Below are 19178 nucleotides of genomic sequence, written 5' to 3' on the forward strand. Positions count from 1 at the left end.
ATCTTTTGATCTTTGTTATGTCATAGAAGTGTTTCTTATATTTTTCTTACTTTTTCTAACTGCTACTTGCCTTTGATTCTGAACATGAGTGTGTCCAATTAAAGCAGACAAATTCAACGGAAGATATAACAACTTTTCAGATGATTTTCAGCTATTATAGATATTCACTTCCTTGACCAAATTAATGACTAGGGGCCTCTAGCTGAGAGTTTCTGTATATATTTGGTGACTCATTTTTAAGTTAATGTGTAGTACAATACACTTAAGCCTGTATCTGTTCTAAAGCTGTTGTTTTTTAATTCTTGCTAAACTTAAATGGTCTCCCTTGAGGGTCTTAGAATCTTCCCCATATATAACAGTAACAATTGCACAGTAGGAATGTTGCATGTTTTAGAAAAGAATTTCATCCCAGATGAAGTCCTTTCACAGACAGCATTTCCCCTTTGAATTTCTTTTCATTTAGTTTCTTAGTTCCATAAAGCTGAAGCATTTTTATACTATTATTTTTTCTCATTTTATAGATAGGTCAACAGAACACCAAAGATTAAGTGGTTTGACTGAGGTCATACAGAAAAGCATTTCTTCAAAGCCAGTACTACATATCCAGTTTTCTCAGTCTTTAAGCCTAATCCCAAAATTTCTTCTTGGTTTTCCTAAAATTTATTCAATTTTACTGTCCTTCTTTCTGTAACTTTCTAGGCTTCAAATATGCCAACTTCATTCCTATTCACGTCTTAGTTGAGGAACTTCACAGCTGTGGGTAATCAGTCATCACTGAACATTTATTAGGTATGGAGTGACTACAAAATAAGACAGCAAAATTGCTCCCTCAGAAACTTCAAGTAGAAATATTGATGTATAAGATCATTTTAACATTGTATGGAATCACTATGATAGTTAGTATAAAAACCTATTAGTGTCCCAACCAATGTAAGGATTATTAATCAGAATACACTACGAAGGAACTCCATCTTTGAACCTACAGTCAGTGTATTTGACTTGAGGACAGAGAAAAACACCAAGATAGCAGAGTAGATGTGCCACAACTGTGCTTACATAGGTAGAGTTTCTGCTCTGTAACAGGAGTGTCAAGTTAACATGGGAAGAAGAGAACAGTTTTTAAATAAATGGTTCTCACTTACGTGGTTGTTCACAGAGGAATCAAATATACTTGACCCTTCTGCCATATCACCCATAAGGAGAGTTGTTATGAGCCTTAGTCCTAAATGGAAAGGGCAAAGCTATGACAAACCTAGCTGACCCAGGAGAGTGACTTCATTCCATTGTAACAACAATAATTTTAAAGCTAGAACAGTAAAGCATTAACCACAAAGTGATGGTTAAGATGATCTTTATTGAAATCCATAACTTTTCTCCATCAAAAAGGATTATGAATAAAAAGAACAAGCATCCTCAAAAAAAAAAAGAACAAGCAGTCTTTCAGAAATAGCAAGTATGCCGCAACAGCTCTGTCCGACAAAAATTCGCTGAAATATATAAATTAGTTTTAAAAAAGAGGAAAATAAACTGAAAATAAAATGGTCAAAAGACTTTAAGACCGGGCACATAGCTGGCAAGCAGAGGAAAATGTGCTTAAAATAAGGGGTGTGGTGGTGCGTGGTTTTACTCCAAGTACTCAAGAGACTGAGGCAGTTCAGGGTCAGCCTGGGCTACATAGCAACCTGCTGTGTCAAAATCTGCTGAGTGTTATTAGTCATCCAGAAAATGCAAGGCAAAGCAAAATGGAGCATCTAACCAGCAGGTGTGATAGCATTACACCTTGATGAGAAAATAGTGTAACTAAAACACTGTGGTAGAGGATAGGGTAAATTAATACCATGTACTAGAGAACCCTTACAGTATCCACCTGTTGGCATATATAGACACATGAATCAACAGATGTGCAAAAATACATTCATGTGAGCTGTCCTCACAATACCCCAAGCTATAAGCATTCTAAAAGCGTGTAAGTGGAATAGAATGTTTGCAGGATGAAATGGCCCAAAGCAACAAAAATGATCATGCTTCTGTAGAAGATCAATGGCACTCACAAACATACTACAGAGAAAAATAATTCCAAAGAGAAGTAATGCAATTTCCTTTATTCCATTTACACGAGGTTTTAAAAATAGACAGATCAATAGTAATAGGAGGCCAACTGGGGTCTTCTTTGGATAAGTGCATGGATAGTGAGCAGTGAGTTGGGAGTGTTTTCCATCTTTCTCTTAGTGGTAACTATAGGTGTGTGTACACATATAAAATTCACCAAATTACATCCTTCCGATTAGCGTGTTAAGTTTTGTGTTGTTTGGTAGAGAGAATAAGGGCCCCTTTGAGATTTCAACATCCTCTGCTTGGAACTTGGAAAGGGAAGCTTTGGAGACGTAACTACGTTCAAAGATATTTAGATGGGGAAATTATCCTGGACTTTCCCCAGTAGGTCCAGTCCAAACACACTGGTCCTTAAAAGTGGAGAAGGAGCCGGGTGGTGGTGGCACACGCCTTTAATCCCAGCACTCAGGAGGCAGAGGCAGGCGGATCTCTGTGAGTTCGAGGCCAGCCTGGGCTACCAAGTGAGTTCCAGGAAAGGCGCAAAGCTACACAGAGAAACCCTGTCTCGAAAAACCAAAAAAAAAAAAAAAAAAAAAAAAAAAAACAGTGGAGAAGGATAAGAGATGGTCCATGAGAATTCAATCCAGCACTGAAGACCCTGAGGATGGAGAAAGGAGGCCACGAGCCAAGAGCTATGGGCAGCTTACAAAGTGAAAAAGCCAAGGAAACAGACTCCTGGAACTTGTGGGCAGTAGTGTCCTCCAGATAACACCTTTGTGTCAGGTCAGTGAGACTCGTGGGCCACAGGAGGAGAAAACAACATATTTCTGCTTCTGGAAGCCAGTGAGCTTGGATCATCCATGGCAGCAACAATAGAAAATTAATACATCTTCCCACATTAGAAAATCAAAATGTCCAAAGCTCTTAAAAGCAATGCTTACCTGCTTTCCTTACACCTGGAGTGCCCATAAAACTCTATTTATACAGCTGTTTACTTTATTATAACTTATATCCCTATAAGATCATGTGAGGAGGTCTATATCCTCTTCATACAGTACAGATGCCTGGCACCAAGCATATGTGCATTTTATATACTAGGTGTTCTACGCATGTTTGGTAAATTAAATTAAATTGAGCCATTTACGTGCATGAGAAGCAGCGACTAGGACAGACACAATTGCACTAATGTGCTCTCGCAGCCTGCTTAGCAAGCTTTCCCCTGCAAAGACACATTAATGTGAGTGGCTCTGAATAATGAGACTGGGGTTGTTTAAAGCAGCAGGCTGGCATCAGATGAAACATTTCCATATCATTCTAGATTAAATAAAACATTTACCATTTCATGCTTTCTTTCCTGGTAATTCTGCCTTGTCCTTCACATTGGTGATTTGTTCCACATGGTCACTCATTTGGGATAATAGCAGGCCAAGAGGCGTGACAAATGAGACCGGGTCATACCTGATCACCAATATTCCATTATGCTTCCTGGAGCTGTGGGCTTGGTAAAACTGTCACTGTCTTAAAACAAAGGTATTGTGTTGGAGCTTCCATATTAGGGATTCAGTGACTGTGGCAGCAGTGATCAAATTATGTAGCAAGTCGAGAGACATGGCTATAAAGCAAGGCTACATTCAAGATGAACTTTGTGTGTGTGTGTGTGTGTCCTGTCAAACCACAAAAATATTTTTTCAGCATGTATAAGCACAGTCCCGTAATACAAACTGTGGAGGCCATGAGGAAGAGAAGATAGATACTCTAGATTTCAAAAGGGGATCATGCAGTAGATGGATAAGATAAAACATTTAAGAAAAACACCCCAGGAATGAGACCCAAACATAAGTCTAACACTTCAGAGGAGAGTGGCAGGATTTCACCAAGAAGGCTTTGGGGAGTTGGCAGAAATAAAAGGAGGGGTGAAATCTGAGCATGAAAGAAGGCATGTTGAGGATGCGTGGAGCATCTAGGAACAATTCCCAGCCCCACTTGTATACAGTGAGGATCTCAACTTCCAGCACTATTGACATTCTGCACTTCACTGTTAGAAAGCTGTCTAGGGAACTGTGGGGTAGTTCTCAGTACCTCTAATCTCTACAGATTATTCTGATCACTATCAGATTTAAGGCAGTCATATGTGCTCTGAGGGACAAACTGTCCCCAGCTGAGATCTACTGCTCTAGAGGAACGGTCATAAGCAGGGAGACATGGGAGTTACCTGCCATGTGGACAAATCCAGAATTTTACTCCACACATGATAGGGAGCTGCTAAATTATTTTTCCTGCAAATGGAAGGCTGGAAAATGTTTGAAAGGAGTTTATCTGACTGAAATATCAGAGAAACATGGAGAGGGAATTCTGGGAGGGGTGGGAAGGAAGCCATTCCAAAGATATCATTTTAGCCCAAACTTGTAACGATGGGGATGGGTTTGATGTCAAAGGACTAGGAGCCCCTAGAACTGTGCATATTCTTTACACCCCACAAATGCAGAGTACTTTACATTTAGCTCAGCAATGCCATGCCACACCACTTCCCCCTCAAATACTAAGTACTCAGAGGTATTCACCTGCTTTTGGAAAATGAAGCATCAGCGCTCTTTGCACCCTCCTGTGGGCTTCCTTGTAGAGAATAGCAGCCACCAGCGTGCTCTAAAGCAATCTGTAGCTTGGGGACTTTTTCTGGGCACACTCCCCAGCCTAACGGTGAGGAAAAGCACTGTGGCAGCCCAGGGCCAAGCATGTGGTGCAAATCCCCGGGGCCACCCTCAGACCCACAGAGAAATCCATCAGCAATTTCTAAGGTCCCAAAGCTACCAGCCAAGGCAACACATATATAGTTTTTTGCTCTCACGCCATACTCTCTATAAATTTCAAATCTATATGTTATGAAAAAAATATTTTGAAAGTCTTGTAGGTTCCCTTTCCTAGGGAGAAGAAAGGGGAAAAAAATCATTGTGGGTTCTCTCCTGGCTCTCAGTAAACCATGAAGGAATGTTAGAAAACTTGTCATTGTGGTTGAGCTCCATAGAGTGCCACTGCCTTAGTGACTTGAAACTGATAATCAACCTCAGTAGGGAGGTGTCTGTATTAGGAGACTTTTCAAAGTTAGGGATGTATGTTAAGTTGTGCTGCTGTGACTGGCATACTCAAGAGTTGGCACGTAGCATGAGCATATATTCTGGCTCGCAGATTCAGAGGGTTCAGGCCATGTCAGCCAGCTTTGTGGTTTCTGCCATTATGGTGGAACAGAGCAGCATGGAGGCAGGAGCATATGGCAAAGGCTACTTCATGGTGGACAGGAAGCAGAGAAAGGCAACAGGAGGGGCTAAGGACAAGGAAGGCATACCCAAGGACCTGCCCACAGTGACCTGCTTTCTAAACTTTCCAGAAGCTCCTAAAAAGTTGCCATCAGTTCTGTTCAAGTCCCAAACACAAACCTTTCCAGGAGATAATTTATATACAATCCATGGTGATCACCAATCATGTCTAAACAAAACAAAGCAACAATAAACAAACAAAACCCCCAAACCTATAACACTTAAATATATTTTGTCTACCATTCGTTGCTTGGAGAATGGGATCAGAAACAGGTAACTGAGCTGAAATCCTACCTTCACCACCTTCTGGGTTGTTTACGCTCTCTGCCCTGGTTTCTTTGCTTACAAAATGTTTCTAAAATAGTACCAGCCTAATTAATAACACTTCACACAAAATACATAAATGTCAGCTAGCTAGAGGGCATTATTGGATTGTTAGATGCAAATTAATTATTAAATTATTTTCATAATTTATATATTTATTTGTTTAAAAAAATCTATTTATATATTTATAAATTTCAATATTTATTTTTAAAATTATAGTTGAACCCTAGGAAGTTCACTGGTGTACTGAAAAATCAACATTTAGCAGTTGTGGGTCTTAAGATACCTAATCACAGAAAATAGAGAATTTCTGTAATCATGAATCATCCAGATAGCAAAGAGATGGAAATAGTGGAACCTCATCAGGGACACTGATTATTTCAAAGGCCTTCCTTGCCTGAGCCTCATGCCCTACTGGTATGAAGGCGAAATAATGAGATGAATCTGAGTCCTCCAGTGAGGCATCAGGACCACAGAGAAGGCTCCTGTCCCATTTACTTGTGGGAAAAAAAAGTGCTTTGGTCTGTGCCACTGCATAAGTCTCCCCTTATCCTAGAAAACCTCAAAAACGTGAGAAGTTTGGATGGAAAAGTTCTCATTCTCATATGAATGTAAAAATATTTCCATTTCAATGCCAATCACACCCAAACGCACGTCTCTCAATCAGCTTTACTTTTTCATCATATACATCAAGTAAATGGACTTGATTCAAGCGGGTGGCGAAGCTGGCTGGGGTAAGGAACAGGCAAACCAGCAGAGAGTAAGGTCCTGAATTGTAAGTTTTGAGGAGAAAGCACACATACTTTATAGTGATCATATTCAGGGCCCACAAAACTCTTTTTAATTGGCTATAGAATGTAGACATACTGTCAGAATTCTTAAATCAATTTTAGACAATCATGGTTTTGAGCTATCATTATTCCAATGAGATTCATATCTGCAGCTGATGTGGAAGGAATTGTGACTAAAAATATCAGAGCTGCAGCACTTATTGAAAAATTTCTGCCTGCAGATTGTTATTTTTTCTGATGCTTAAAAGCATGATGCCAGAAAGAAATGAATCCCACCTTACATCCGCCTCTTTAAATGTGGGCTTTTAACTATCACAATTCCCAAGTCTAGGTTCACGCATACCACCTTGCTCCAAACAGAACGTTGGGATTAATGGCATGATATTAAAAGCAGGAACAAAAAGCAATTGCTTTGGGAGACACTTAAGTAGAGCAGTACCTAGTAGAAGAAAAGAGTTGATGTATAGCTGAAATCTACCTTTGCATTAGTTATCAATACAATAATGTTGGGAAGTACTAGAGCATGCTTCCGTTCACCTGCACTCTGAAGCCATGAATATCATTATATGTTTAACCCTTGACGCAATGCGCTCCTCTCTTGAAACACTGAAAATCAACAGAAAGTCCAAGTCCAAGAGCCTCTCCTTCATCCTCTACTAAATAGCAAGCTACATTAAAATTGTGATTTCATCTTATCAATCTTCCTAGAAACCATAACACTCAACTATACCATCTTTTCAGTATACTCCTCTATGCTTTTTAGGCCCATGGAAGATTATTTGCGCTTTAGGAAGTTGGAATGAGACCAAAGATCAGGAAAATGGACTAGAATATAGACTGCAATATGAGGGAGAGAGGGACTTTATAAAGAGCAGCGTGCTAGTCACACCCTTTCCTTTCTATTGTATCTATTTACGCAGATCATCATCTGCCCAATAGTTACCATGGAAATACGGGAGATCCAGTCTAGTGCCAGCCATGGGCAATAGGTTCCTAGCAGAATGGAAACCGGAATTATAGTCATTTGTACTAGCCCAGGCCATTCTTATCATCCTTCCTAGTCATCCCATTTATAAGCAGTAAAGCCAATTAAATACAAAGGATGGTGAGGACCCCAGAGAAAAATATGTGTTAGGACTGAGATTCATGGAAATTCTCTGGAATCAGGAGACATTCATAGGAAATGTGGCAGAGTTGTAAAAAAAAAAATGTTAAATTACTATCTTAACTAATTTGCTTGAAGAATGGGCTGAAAACTGTCTCAGATAATATCAGAGGATAAATTTGAAATTGTGCTCTAAAAATGGGGTTTCTTAGAAGATGTTCTTCAGGGGAAAAATTCCTATAATTTATGTACTTTGTCATATATCTGTATCTATCTATCTGTCTGTCTGTTTGTCCACCTGTCCATCTGTCTGTATATCTGTATCTATAGCTAGCTACCATCTAATCATCATCATATAGAGATCCAGTTAGAATCTATGGAAATTGCCCTACGTGCAATAGGAAGTAAAATATAAATTCAAGATTATCCGTGTCTACTCCTTTTCTAACTACAGTCTCCTGTCTGAACCTGAAAGCAGCTCTACTCAATGCATTTTTCTTGCATCGTCTCCCAATCAAATGATAGGATAGTTATCAAGAGGGCCAGGGCACCACCATTTCTCATCACCCCTAGCATCAAGTTGCAGAAGCTAATAGCATTTCGATCCAAAGTTCAGGATCTGCCTTCTGCCATCAAGCTTCAACTCGTAATGTAAAGGTTTATCAGTGTGACAGATACAGAAGACTAGAGCTTGGTTACCCTTGTACCAGTTTGTTTGTAGGACCTACTTGCTCTGCTGGGGAGGTAAACCGTTGAGATCAACTGCTTCTGAATGTACCCTCCTGCTAGTAAAGGAGAGATGGCACTCCTCAGAAGCCAGCCACTGCTTTCACTTCCAGTTAAGAGGTGAGGTTCAGGTAGGATAAACATAAAGAGACTCCACCCCAATATGATAGTAAAGCTTTGTCCTGAATGTCCAGGACGAAGAGAACATTTTAAAGCAGTGAATGAAAGACCAGTCTGCTCATCAGAAACAATGGAGGCCAAAATGTGGAGGGTGACATGTTCAAATTCTGAAAGAAAATAACTGTCAACCTATTATCTTCAACCAGAAAATGTATCTTTTAAAATGGAAGCCAAAATAAAGGTACACAAAAACTAGATACACAAAAACTTAATAGTTTGTTCCTGCAGACCCACTATACAATAAGCATTTTAATATGCTGAAGGAAGATATCACATCGAAAGGAAGTAACTCTTAGTATTCTGTTGCTGTGAAGAGACACAATGACCATGGCAACTCTTGTAAAAGAAAGCATTTAATTGGTGCTTGCTTGCGATTTCAGTGATGTAGTCCATTGTCATCATGGCAGGGAGCACGGTAGTGTACAGGCAAATATGGACCTGGAGAAGTAGCTGAGAGTTCTACATCCGGATCTGTAGGCAATAGAGAGAGACACTGGGCCTGGTTTGGGCTTTGAAACCTCAAAGCCTGGCTCAGTGACATATTTCCTCCAAAAAGGTCACACCTCCAACATGGCCCCACCTCCTTATCAAGTAGTACTATTCTTTAATGACTAAACATTCAAATATATGAGTCTATATAAGCCATCCTTATTCAAACTATCACAATATGGAAATTCAAAACCAAATTAAAAAACAGTACTGGCAGTGATAATTGTATAATTCTGAAACACAAATAAACACATACATTTCATGTTCTCGTGACTGATTTTAAACAGTTTTATAAAACACTATGTATAATCTGTTCTTTTGGACAATGGCATAGAGAAATTAAGTACATTTGTTGCTCCCAGCACAGAGATAGGGGAATTGGATGTATTTGGGAAGGCAAATAGCATGAAAAGTAACTTGAATCAACAGGAACAAAGACTGGGAATCAGACAAGGTCACAGGATTAATATAACAAACTCTGTAACTCTGCCCTTGCTTTTCTTCCTTTTTTGCTGCTTCTTAAATGGCCATAAGATTATATGAAGTAATTATCATAATATACTTGGGGATTTGTAGCATATATAGATATAATGACTTAAAAAAAAAGTGCAAAGAAAAATGAACAATCAGAGCAGAGCTGAGCAGGAGCAATGGTTCTATGTCTCATGTGAGTTCATGTCATATCTGCTTTGCCTGCATGCAGACTTGGAGAATCCTCGTTTCATTCCTGAATAAGTTTTAAAAAAGTAATAGTTTTCAAAGGCTTCTAAATTTGTGGGCTGTAAATCAGTGACTTTGGGTTATATGATATACTTTTGATAGATGAAAAACTATTGCAGTATGTTAAATATGAGATACATTTAGCATGGTGACACACAGAAGGGGCTGAAGAAGGAGGAACATAAGTTTAAGGCCAGCTTGGCATGTACAGTAAGGCCTTGTATCAAGGACAAACATATAAATAAGATAGTAATTAAATAAAAAATGTGAGGTACTCATACAAAGGGTAGAGATCAAAGAATAAAAAATATGAGGTAAATCCAAACAGAATGATTCTGATAATATTAAGGCATTATGTGCTGTATACATACATAACAACATGTACCTACTGTTATATACTCAGACAGAGCAATCGAGTGGTAAGTCAAAGTCATACTATGTAACCTGCTGTAGACTCAAATCAGATAATATGAAAATTGATAAAATTATTAGAGGTAGATAAATCAGGCATTACAGCTACAGGCTGTAGACACTCATCTACAATATACCTGTTGGACCTAGCAAAAGAAAATATAGTAGAGCAAATAAAACTTGAGTAATTAAATTGACAAATTTACTTTAAATGTACAAATAAATACAGAATTTCAAATTAATAAATACAGAAAAAATCATTCTGATATATTATACGTTTATACACATATATGTACATATTAACCATGCTGACAGAAACTAGTGATATATTAGGCCATTTATTAAAGCTCTAAAAGCAATAAGAGCTGAAGATTAAAATGATCGTTTTCTAGATTATACACTGGACAGAAAGTTCAATTTTGCATAAATTGATGACTGTATAAATAAGCCAATGAGCAGACCAGTCAGTAAAGGTGGGTTGTGCATGGAATCATTGTAGTATGTCTACAAGCAAGGATTATAGGTAATCAGAATGTCTAAGCTCACTGTGCAAATAATGTGGGGATTTAACAAGGCAACTGCACATAGTTTATCTGGTAGCTAAAAGGAGGTTTATTTTGGGGTAACTTAGAGCCAGTAAAGGGGTTGGTTACAGGATCTGGGAGAGGTGAGGTGCAGTCCAGCATGGTTCTCTGGAGAACTCTGACTTGGTTGGCAATCCAGCATCCAGGATCACGAGGTGCCAAAAGCTGGCATGTACAGATCTCAGGTCTTAAGGGCTCCTGTCTCAGCCACGCCCCCAGGGCAGGTCATAGGTAGGTGTGGCAGTTACCGGCTTCCTCACTGGGGCAGTGCTTCAAGGTCAAAGCTGGAACAGCTACCCACTATAGTGAAAATATAGCATAAAGTTTATTTTTAATTCTATAGGTAAACCTTGGATATCAGGGAAGAAAACATAAAAGAAAATGCCAAGAATCTGCTTCCCTACCAAGACTTAGACAACCACTTTGGTAGAAAGCATTTGATATAATCATTCTGGATCTCTGAATTTATTTGAAGTCTTGTAGCTCCTAGGATACAGCTTATATATTAAACCGTGGTTAATTTAGATCAATTACAGCTCTTAAGTATTGTGGACATGATGTTATTCTCCAGCTTTGTTAGGCAGCCATGTTTGTGTTCCTTGAGCAGTTATGAACAGTTTGTGGGAACTGGGCAGGGGAATAAGAACCTTGCCTTTTAAATATCTAAAGTATCCAATGTAAAGAGTCTTAGCGTAAAACCACTACACAAAAGCAATATAATAAATATTTAAAAATTTAATATAATCTGAAGAAACAAATGTTTATGCTTAAATAAAATATGTACACATCAGTGAAGATCTATAAAACTTAAAGGAAATAGAAAATTTTAATTATGAAGAGTTAAATATGAATAATTTTATAACTGAGCTGTGTGAAAATTTCGAGCATATATAATCCCTTTCAAATGGAGGTTGTTAACAAAATAATGGAAAAGAAAGCAATCTAGATAAGTGAAAAAAGTCAGTCCAGCTAATAAAATGAAGACATATTTTAGAGATGTGAAAAAATACTGAATGTGATAATATTTGCCCAAGGGTACGTCTGTTGTGTGCATTGCCATCCAGGTATAGTCCTCACAGACGCAGCCACGGCTTGAGTCAGCAAATGTGCTGGCACCATTTTCCCTGTGAGAGATAAAATAGAACTCACGATTGCTTATAAGTGTTCAACACATTGTTATTCCTCACAAAACAAACTTTTAGAAAACTAGAAATAGAAGGCAGTTTTCTTATCTTGATAAAGGTCATACAACAAAGACCTACAGCAAATACCACATTTAATTTAATGAAGAAACTTTGGACATCTTCCCTTCAAGCTCAGAAATATTCCTGTTATGCTTGCTACAATTGTTGCTAATTAACAGAGTTCTCACTACTCTTCTGTGTGTTTATACATGCATATACACAGGTACACACACACACACACACACACACACACACACACACACACACACACACACACACACTCACAGAGAGACCCTGCTCACCTGATGTCACACTTCCTGAATTGCCACTTTTCTCCTTGTTGAACAAGGTAGTATGTGACAGCTTGGCTGTTTTGTCCCAGATCGACCAACTAATGAGCAGTAGTTATTCACTTTGTTGGGTCTGTACAGCAGGTTAACCATCCCCTACTGGTTCTTCTTTCCTTTCATTAGTGGTGATCCTCTAACAGACACCTTCAAGCTCTAATTCTATTCCAGAACATCCTGTAACTAACCCAAACCGTCATAGATAGGAGCAATGCCAGCATCCTGGTCACAGAAAACATAGTGGAGTCAGTAGGAACATTCTGCAAGGTTGCTGTGCCAGAGGTTTGTAAATTCATTTTATGATTGTTCCAGACTAGCAAATTGCAGATCCAATTTCTCAGCAATATCGAAGAAGGCCCCCTAGCATATAGAAAACATAGATTTGAAAGAATTAAAGTCTGTCGGTAAGTCACCTTTCCCGTGGTGCAGCCACAAACTTGTTATCAGAGCAAGTAGTGAAATTAAAAAGCAAAGAAGAAAATAGCTGTTGAATATTAGGGAATTTCAACATAAATATTATCATCCTCACTTTTAGAAGAAAAGAAAGAAGGCAGCTTTCAAGAAAAGAGATGGAAGGCAGAGTGTAATGGCACACATCCATCTTTCCAATACTTAGGAGACAGAGGCAGGAATGTCAGCAGGATGATCAGGATTTCACAGGCGTTTTTGTCCACATAGTGAGTTCATGACCAGTCTTAACAAAACAAAACAAAGCGAAAATTACTTGATACTGGGTATAAACACCTATCATAAAGTCACAGCTGTAAGAAAATCTATGTTCCACTAACATAAGAACCCAGTGACAGGTAATGAAATAAAATAGACATAGAAAGCCTAGGCGATGCTATATGAAGGGAAACTATTTTACGATAGGGTGGTATCTCACACTGGTCGAGTAAATAATGAAATTTTTTGCAGCAATGGTTTCAGAAAAATAGGAACATGGTATTGAAAATCATAAAACCCCAATTCTACCACTGTCTCATTTCTGAATCCCAGATGGATTAGAGGCTCAAATGTGCAGCTTTAAAGGGAAAAAAAGCAAAAATACAGGAAATCACATGTCAGTTTGAGATGACGGAAAAATTCTAATTCCCCTCCCGGGAGAAGGAAAAATCTGCAAAAAGAAAAGCTGTGCCTTCGCCCACATCCAGTTTCATAATTCTCTTCACTTCATTGATAAGGTTATCAGCCTTGGTTGGGATATGAAGATGATATCTTCTCCATTTAACAGGCAGCACTTGGCATCTTGAATAGGTAAATAAGGTAAGTACACATCTGGAAGCCTAGTAGAGAGTTGGAGAAAGCATTACAGCAAGAAAATCACAGGAAGAGATGGATAGCTAATAACAAGAAAAGTATTGCTAGAAATCATCATAATAGAAAGAGTTAACTCCATTTTCCCAATATTTTTTTACATATACTAATTTACAAACCACACATGACAACCCTCTGAAATAGTATTATTAATAATATATGTAAGTGCCTGCTTTCATTAATATCCTCAGCAGCACCAAGGAACCAATCAAAAGATACTTTCCAATGATCATATTAGAAAACAAAATGAAAGTTAGGGAGTATAAAATGTTGCTGGAAACTAGAGTAAATAGGCATGTTCATGTATTTTTATGGTAATTTTGATTGAAGGATCTACTTTAGAGACCAGTGGATCAATACTGAATAAAAATAAATACAAATATACCCTCTATGTGGTAGTGTCACAGTCCTTTCATTTATATACCTCACTCACAGTGAAACATTTGCATAAAACCCATTTCAGAATTATTGAAGGTAAAAATGCATAGAATACTATAAAATACTACAAGATAGGGTAAGGTAATATAAGATGGGCATATGGTACATCCTTAAACACCAAAGGGATGAAATGTTTGTAGAAAACCATGGATCAATGCTAGAAATAGAATTAAATAAATATCCAATACCTTTCATTAGAACTAATAAGTACACACAGAACACTAGTCGTACACATGTGTCTTTATCTGTAAAAAGTGAATTTGATTAATGGGGAGGGAGAAAAAGAGAAAGAGGGAGAAAGAGAGAGAGAGAGAGAGAGAGAGAGAGAGAGAGAGAGAGAGAGGAAGGAGGAGGATGAGGAGGGCAAGAGGAAATGGGAAGCTGGAAGTGAACATTGTGCTGTTATTTTGAGATCATAAATAATTTTACCTTTTCAGATCCTAAAGGAAAGTGAGTGAGGAAGAAAGTGCTTAAAAGGAAGTAAAAAGGAAGAGGGAGGAGAGGAAAGAAATACTGCCACGAACTACTTAAATGAGAAAGTATTGGCTCATACACTTGGAAGGCTGAATCCAGTGGCTCTGTCTTGTTTCTCTTGGCATTTCAAAGTCTTGGAGAATGCTCTCCTCTTTCCACATTTAACCATGGACTGAGAAAATATGGCTGCACCATCTCCAGGCTCACTTGACCAAAAAGAAAGTTTTGATAACTTAGAAGACAGGATTTCCTTTGAAAACATAATACCCGTGAAATAAAGCGATGACCAGCGTGTCATGATACTCCTAAGGGCGCAACAGTGGCGTCCCTTGGCAGTAACCAACAGCTCTCTAATTGGACTTAAGATCCTCTCAACAAGAGGAAAATCATGCCTGGTGCTAGAGACCTAGTCAACTACCCACTCGTACATGGCTGTATACGGCTGCCTAAACGAGGCCTGAACAAGGATGATATCAGTAAACATGATAACATGGAAGGGGAGGTTCTTATGTGATTTTTAACCCTCCATAAAGAATTTTAGGTAACTAAGAAATGCTGACAGTGGGAAAAATAGTCTTCCCCAGGAAGAGTTTCCCGACTGGTTAGTTAATACCAAATGGTCAGCCTTAAAATCTTACACATACTAGTAAAATTGCATAGACAGAGTATGTTTGTATATGTATATATGTATATGTATATATATATGTGTGTGTGTGTACATACATGCATATATATTACATTTAACAGTAATTAAGGAAATAAAGGCCATAAATTTGATATAGAGCAAGGAGTTACAAGCAAAGGATTGGACAATGAAAAGGGAAGGGGGTGATATAATTATATTTCAATTTGAAAAGCTTTTTAAATATTCAAAAATATATGACAAAGGTCAGCTTTAATGTCATTGATCCTAATTTGGTCTCATGTCTTCTCTGAGTCAGTAAGTTACTGGCAAGGTGACCCAGTTCATTCTTCCTAGGAGATTCCACCCCACTAATGGAGCTGGAAGTAGGGGAGACTAGCTTCCCCAAAGGTTTTGCCTTCCAGGGAACAGAGGCAATGTCTGGGGGCATTTCCCCCCTTGTTCTCTTAGGTTTCAATGAGAGGAAAATTTCTTTTGGCATCTAGAAGAGGTTAGAAAACCTAGAAGTGCTCTTGAATGTTTTACAATGCACCCAATAATTTTCCCAAACAAGTCCTACCCAGTCTAAAATCTCAACATTTCTGTTCTAGGGCAGATAGGCCTTACGTGTTACTAGTGAATATAAGTAATTACTTCTATAGGAGAAGAACCAATCTTAATTCCTTGCATATTATACAATACAGAATCTGAAATACTGGAGAAAGGCCACAGTGTGTCAAAAATGATGTTTCTCTAAGTTATGGAGGTTGTAGATAGATTAGTGTTTTCTAATTTATAGGAGAAGCTATAGAAAGCACTTTGTGTATGCTAAGGTCAGTGTCTGGAATTCTAGAGACTTCCATTTGTTATATAAATTAATAAATATCCAATCCTTTGAAAGTATCCTAGATACAGAGCCAATATTTAGAAATTAGATGCATTTTCCTAATACAATGACTCAATTATAAAATTTAATAGAAATCTGATTGATAATGGCATTCCAAACGCATATCAAATCTAGAAAAATAGCATTTCTATCTAGAAAGTGGAGAGTATTATTAAGTAGAAAACTTAGGAGAAAATATTAATTTTATGGTTTAGAAAATTCAGTAGTGAACTATCAAAATCCCGCCCCACAACCCTCTTAAGTGGCCTGCAGCTGTAACTTTTGACATCCTAAGATACAGACAACATCTGTAAAATGGGAGTAACAGCATCTGTCTCTTGACAGCTGTGTTAAGTTTAATGAAGAGATGAATGCACTGCCCACCATACATTAGTTCTCAACAAATAATAACCCAGTCTAGTAATTGTTAGCTTCCTAAGATATTAATGTTTCATATGAAACTTGAAAGAGGTAGAAATTTTCTATACACTGAGTGAAAAGTTAGGCAGATGATCATTTCCAGACAGCAGTCAAGCCTGGGCAAAATTGCGAAGTGTCAGGTAATTCCACTGAAAGAATTATTAGAATAATTGTGTGGTCTGAAGTCAAGGTTGCGTGGAACCTTGGAAAGGGCCAGCTCAGCCACCTTCCCACACTCCTAGTACAAATTGCTTACTTGATTTATTTTTGTTTTAAATCAGTAGCCTTTTTCTTTTGAAACTAACTCTTCTATGATATCCTGGATTTTATTCAAACCTGATGGGAGATGCATTTGGAAAACAGGCTTAATTTGTGTTTTAGGTTGTGTTATTGAGGAAAATTGTTGTGTATTTCGTGATGGAGGATGATGTTCCTTGTGTTGTTAGAAGTCCTTTAACAAGACAACTTATGGGGCAGTTAAAATCTTGGGATGTTCTGTGACTTCTTCACTCACTGGTCGTTTTCCACATGTAAGTTCTTCAGGGGTTCCACTTGGTGGTCTTGTTTGAAAAACCATGGCAGAGAAGAATGAGAAATAATCCCATATGATGGAATTAAGCTCAGTGAACTGATAAACTAAAAAAGGACCAAGAAGGATGTTGGCTTTTGAAAGTAGTCCAAGGTCATTTGTAAGAATATCCCTTTTTAAGGCATTTAATGGTAAAGAAATAAATTACTAAATAAAGATTGGTGTTTCAATTTTTATTTGAAATGTTATTTTGCCAAGGTAATGAAAAGGGGCAAGTGTAGCAGAATGGTCATTATCTTGTATTTTTTTCATGTATACTAAAGAACCGAAGGCAAAAATAACCGTACGGCTAGCTCTGTGTGGCAGCAGTAGACTTTAGTTTTATTCTGTCCACCAAGCATCCCAATGTTCTTTTTGTTTTGTTTTTTTCTTTAAAAAGTTGAATTCAAATACACAACGGACAATAAGAATTGCTTGTTTTTATTTTTTGTAGTTTCTTTACAGTTCAAATATATCTGAGCTATTTTTCTTTCTAAAGGACAAGTGCTCTGGACTAAACAGAGTCCAGTGTAATGCCTCCTGGGGGCTTGACAAGTAGGCAGTTGCCACAATGTGTTCTGAAGGTAAATTGAGGTCAGGTAGGGACAGACTACATAACGGACAAAACATACAAGCTAATTAATACTAGAGTCTGCCCATCCGCATAATGACATGACATGACATCCCCTGGAGCCCTTACGGGGATGGTTCCAGAACTCACAAGAGCGTAGTCGGGGCTCTTACCGCTGTTTAAATATCAATCTCACACTCACTAGAGACCAGGAAGAGTGAAGTCTTTTGTCTTTAATTTTTTTTTTCCTGAGTGTGAGCTTGCCAACACAGGGTTGTCACTCAGGGACTATCCTAGAACATACAGCCGGGAGAAAATGCTCTCACGGTGCATTCCAACTGGGACTGCATTGCTGCCACGAGCAGAGATTAGTACCGGATCGATACATCTGCCTCCTCTCTGCCAGGGATGGGGCGGGTGCATTTGTCTGTGGGCCTAATTGTTTCTCTCGTCTGAAAAACGGCTTCTTATCTCCCTTTTCCTTTCCTTTCTGTCCCTCTCTCCCTACTTTTTGTCCTTCCTCCACTCCATCTTTCTTTCTTCCTGTTTCCCTTCTGCTTCTCCTGCTTCCCTCCTCTCTCCTCTCTCTCGTTTCTTCTTACTCTTTCTGCCTTTTTACAAATAAAATTTTAAGGATAAATTTTAGATGGAACTCCATCACTTAATAACGTCAGGTAGAACTAATACAGGCAAAATTGTTTTTGAATTTCTGCAGCCTGCCCAGGATTTCGGCCTGGGCTTGGATTTTTCCTCTTTATTTTCTACCTCTACCTCCTCTTTTGCTTTTGTTGGTTTTTTTATGGAAATTTTTTCGTACAATCTATTATGATAATTTCCCCTATACCAGCTCCTCTCAGATCCCCCACCTCCCTACTCACCTAACTTTATGCTTTTTTTTTTCTTTTTCAAATTCTTAAGAGTTCATGACTCTCAAAGGAGTCTTGTCTCCTATGGAATCACAGAGAATAAAAAAGAAATATATTTCTTTTTCTTTACAGTGCAATTTAGCATTGGCCAATATCCCACTCATGTAACACTTAAAAATTCACAATTGTTAGCCCTAGAACAGAAAAACACCAAACTAGATTCTGTTGCTATGATATGACTTCAGGGTTAGCTCATCAAAAATCCATTTGTTTATTCAGCGAGTACTGCGTGTGACTCTGCACTGGGGACCCTTTGTGGAGTGACATACTGTGACAGATGTTGTACAAGTAAGTTGTTAGTCAAACATAACTAAGAACAATCATATCCTAGAAAATAGGAAAGCAACACTGAAAGATAGTGCAATGTTGAGGATGGGCGGCGGAGGAGGGGGTTTTGGTTGCAGTTGGTCAAGAAATCTCCAGGCAGCAAAAGAGAAAGTACAAAGTACCCGCCTGCTCTGTTGGAGGACCTGGAGACAGATACCCAAAGGAGCAAAGTGCATGAGGAGGTTCATCTGAAAACAGGGACAGAGGGGTACCTGGACAGCAGAGGGCCTGCTGATCGGCTGCACTCTGCAGAGTAGAAGACCAGGCTGACAAAAGTTTGCCTTGACTGCCCACTGTCTCCCAGCATCTCTCCCCTTCCTTCACTGGACTTTTGACTCCCATTAATCTTTGGTGGACTGCAGTTTTAACATTTGATTTCCCATTGTCAATGGGACTCTGGAATAG

Source organism: Peromyscus californicus, unplaced genomic scaffold (genome assembly GCF_007827085.1).
Source record: "Peromyscus californicus insignis strain IS unplaced genomic scaffold, ASM782708v3 Scaffold_1__1_contigs__length_55948999, whole genome shotgun sequence".
Lineage (NCBI taxonomy): Eukaryota > Metazoa > Chordata > Mammalia > Rodentia > Cricetidae > Peromyscus > Peromyscus californicus.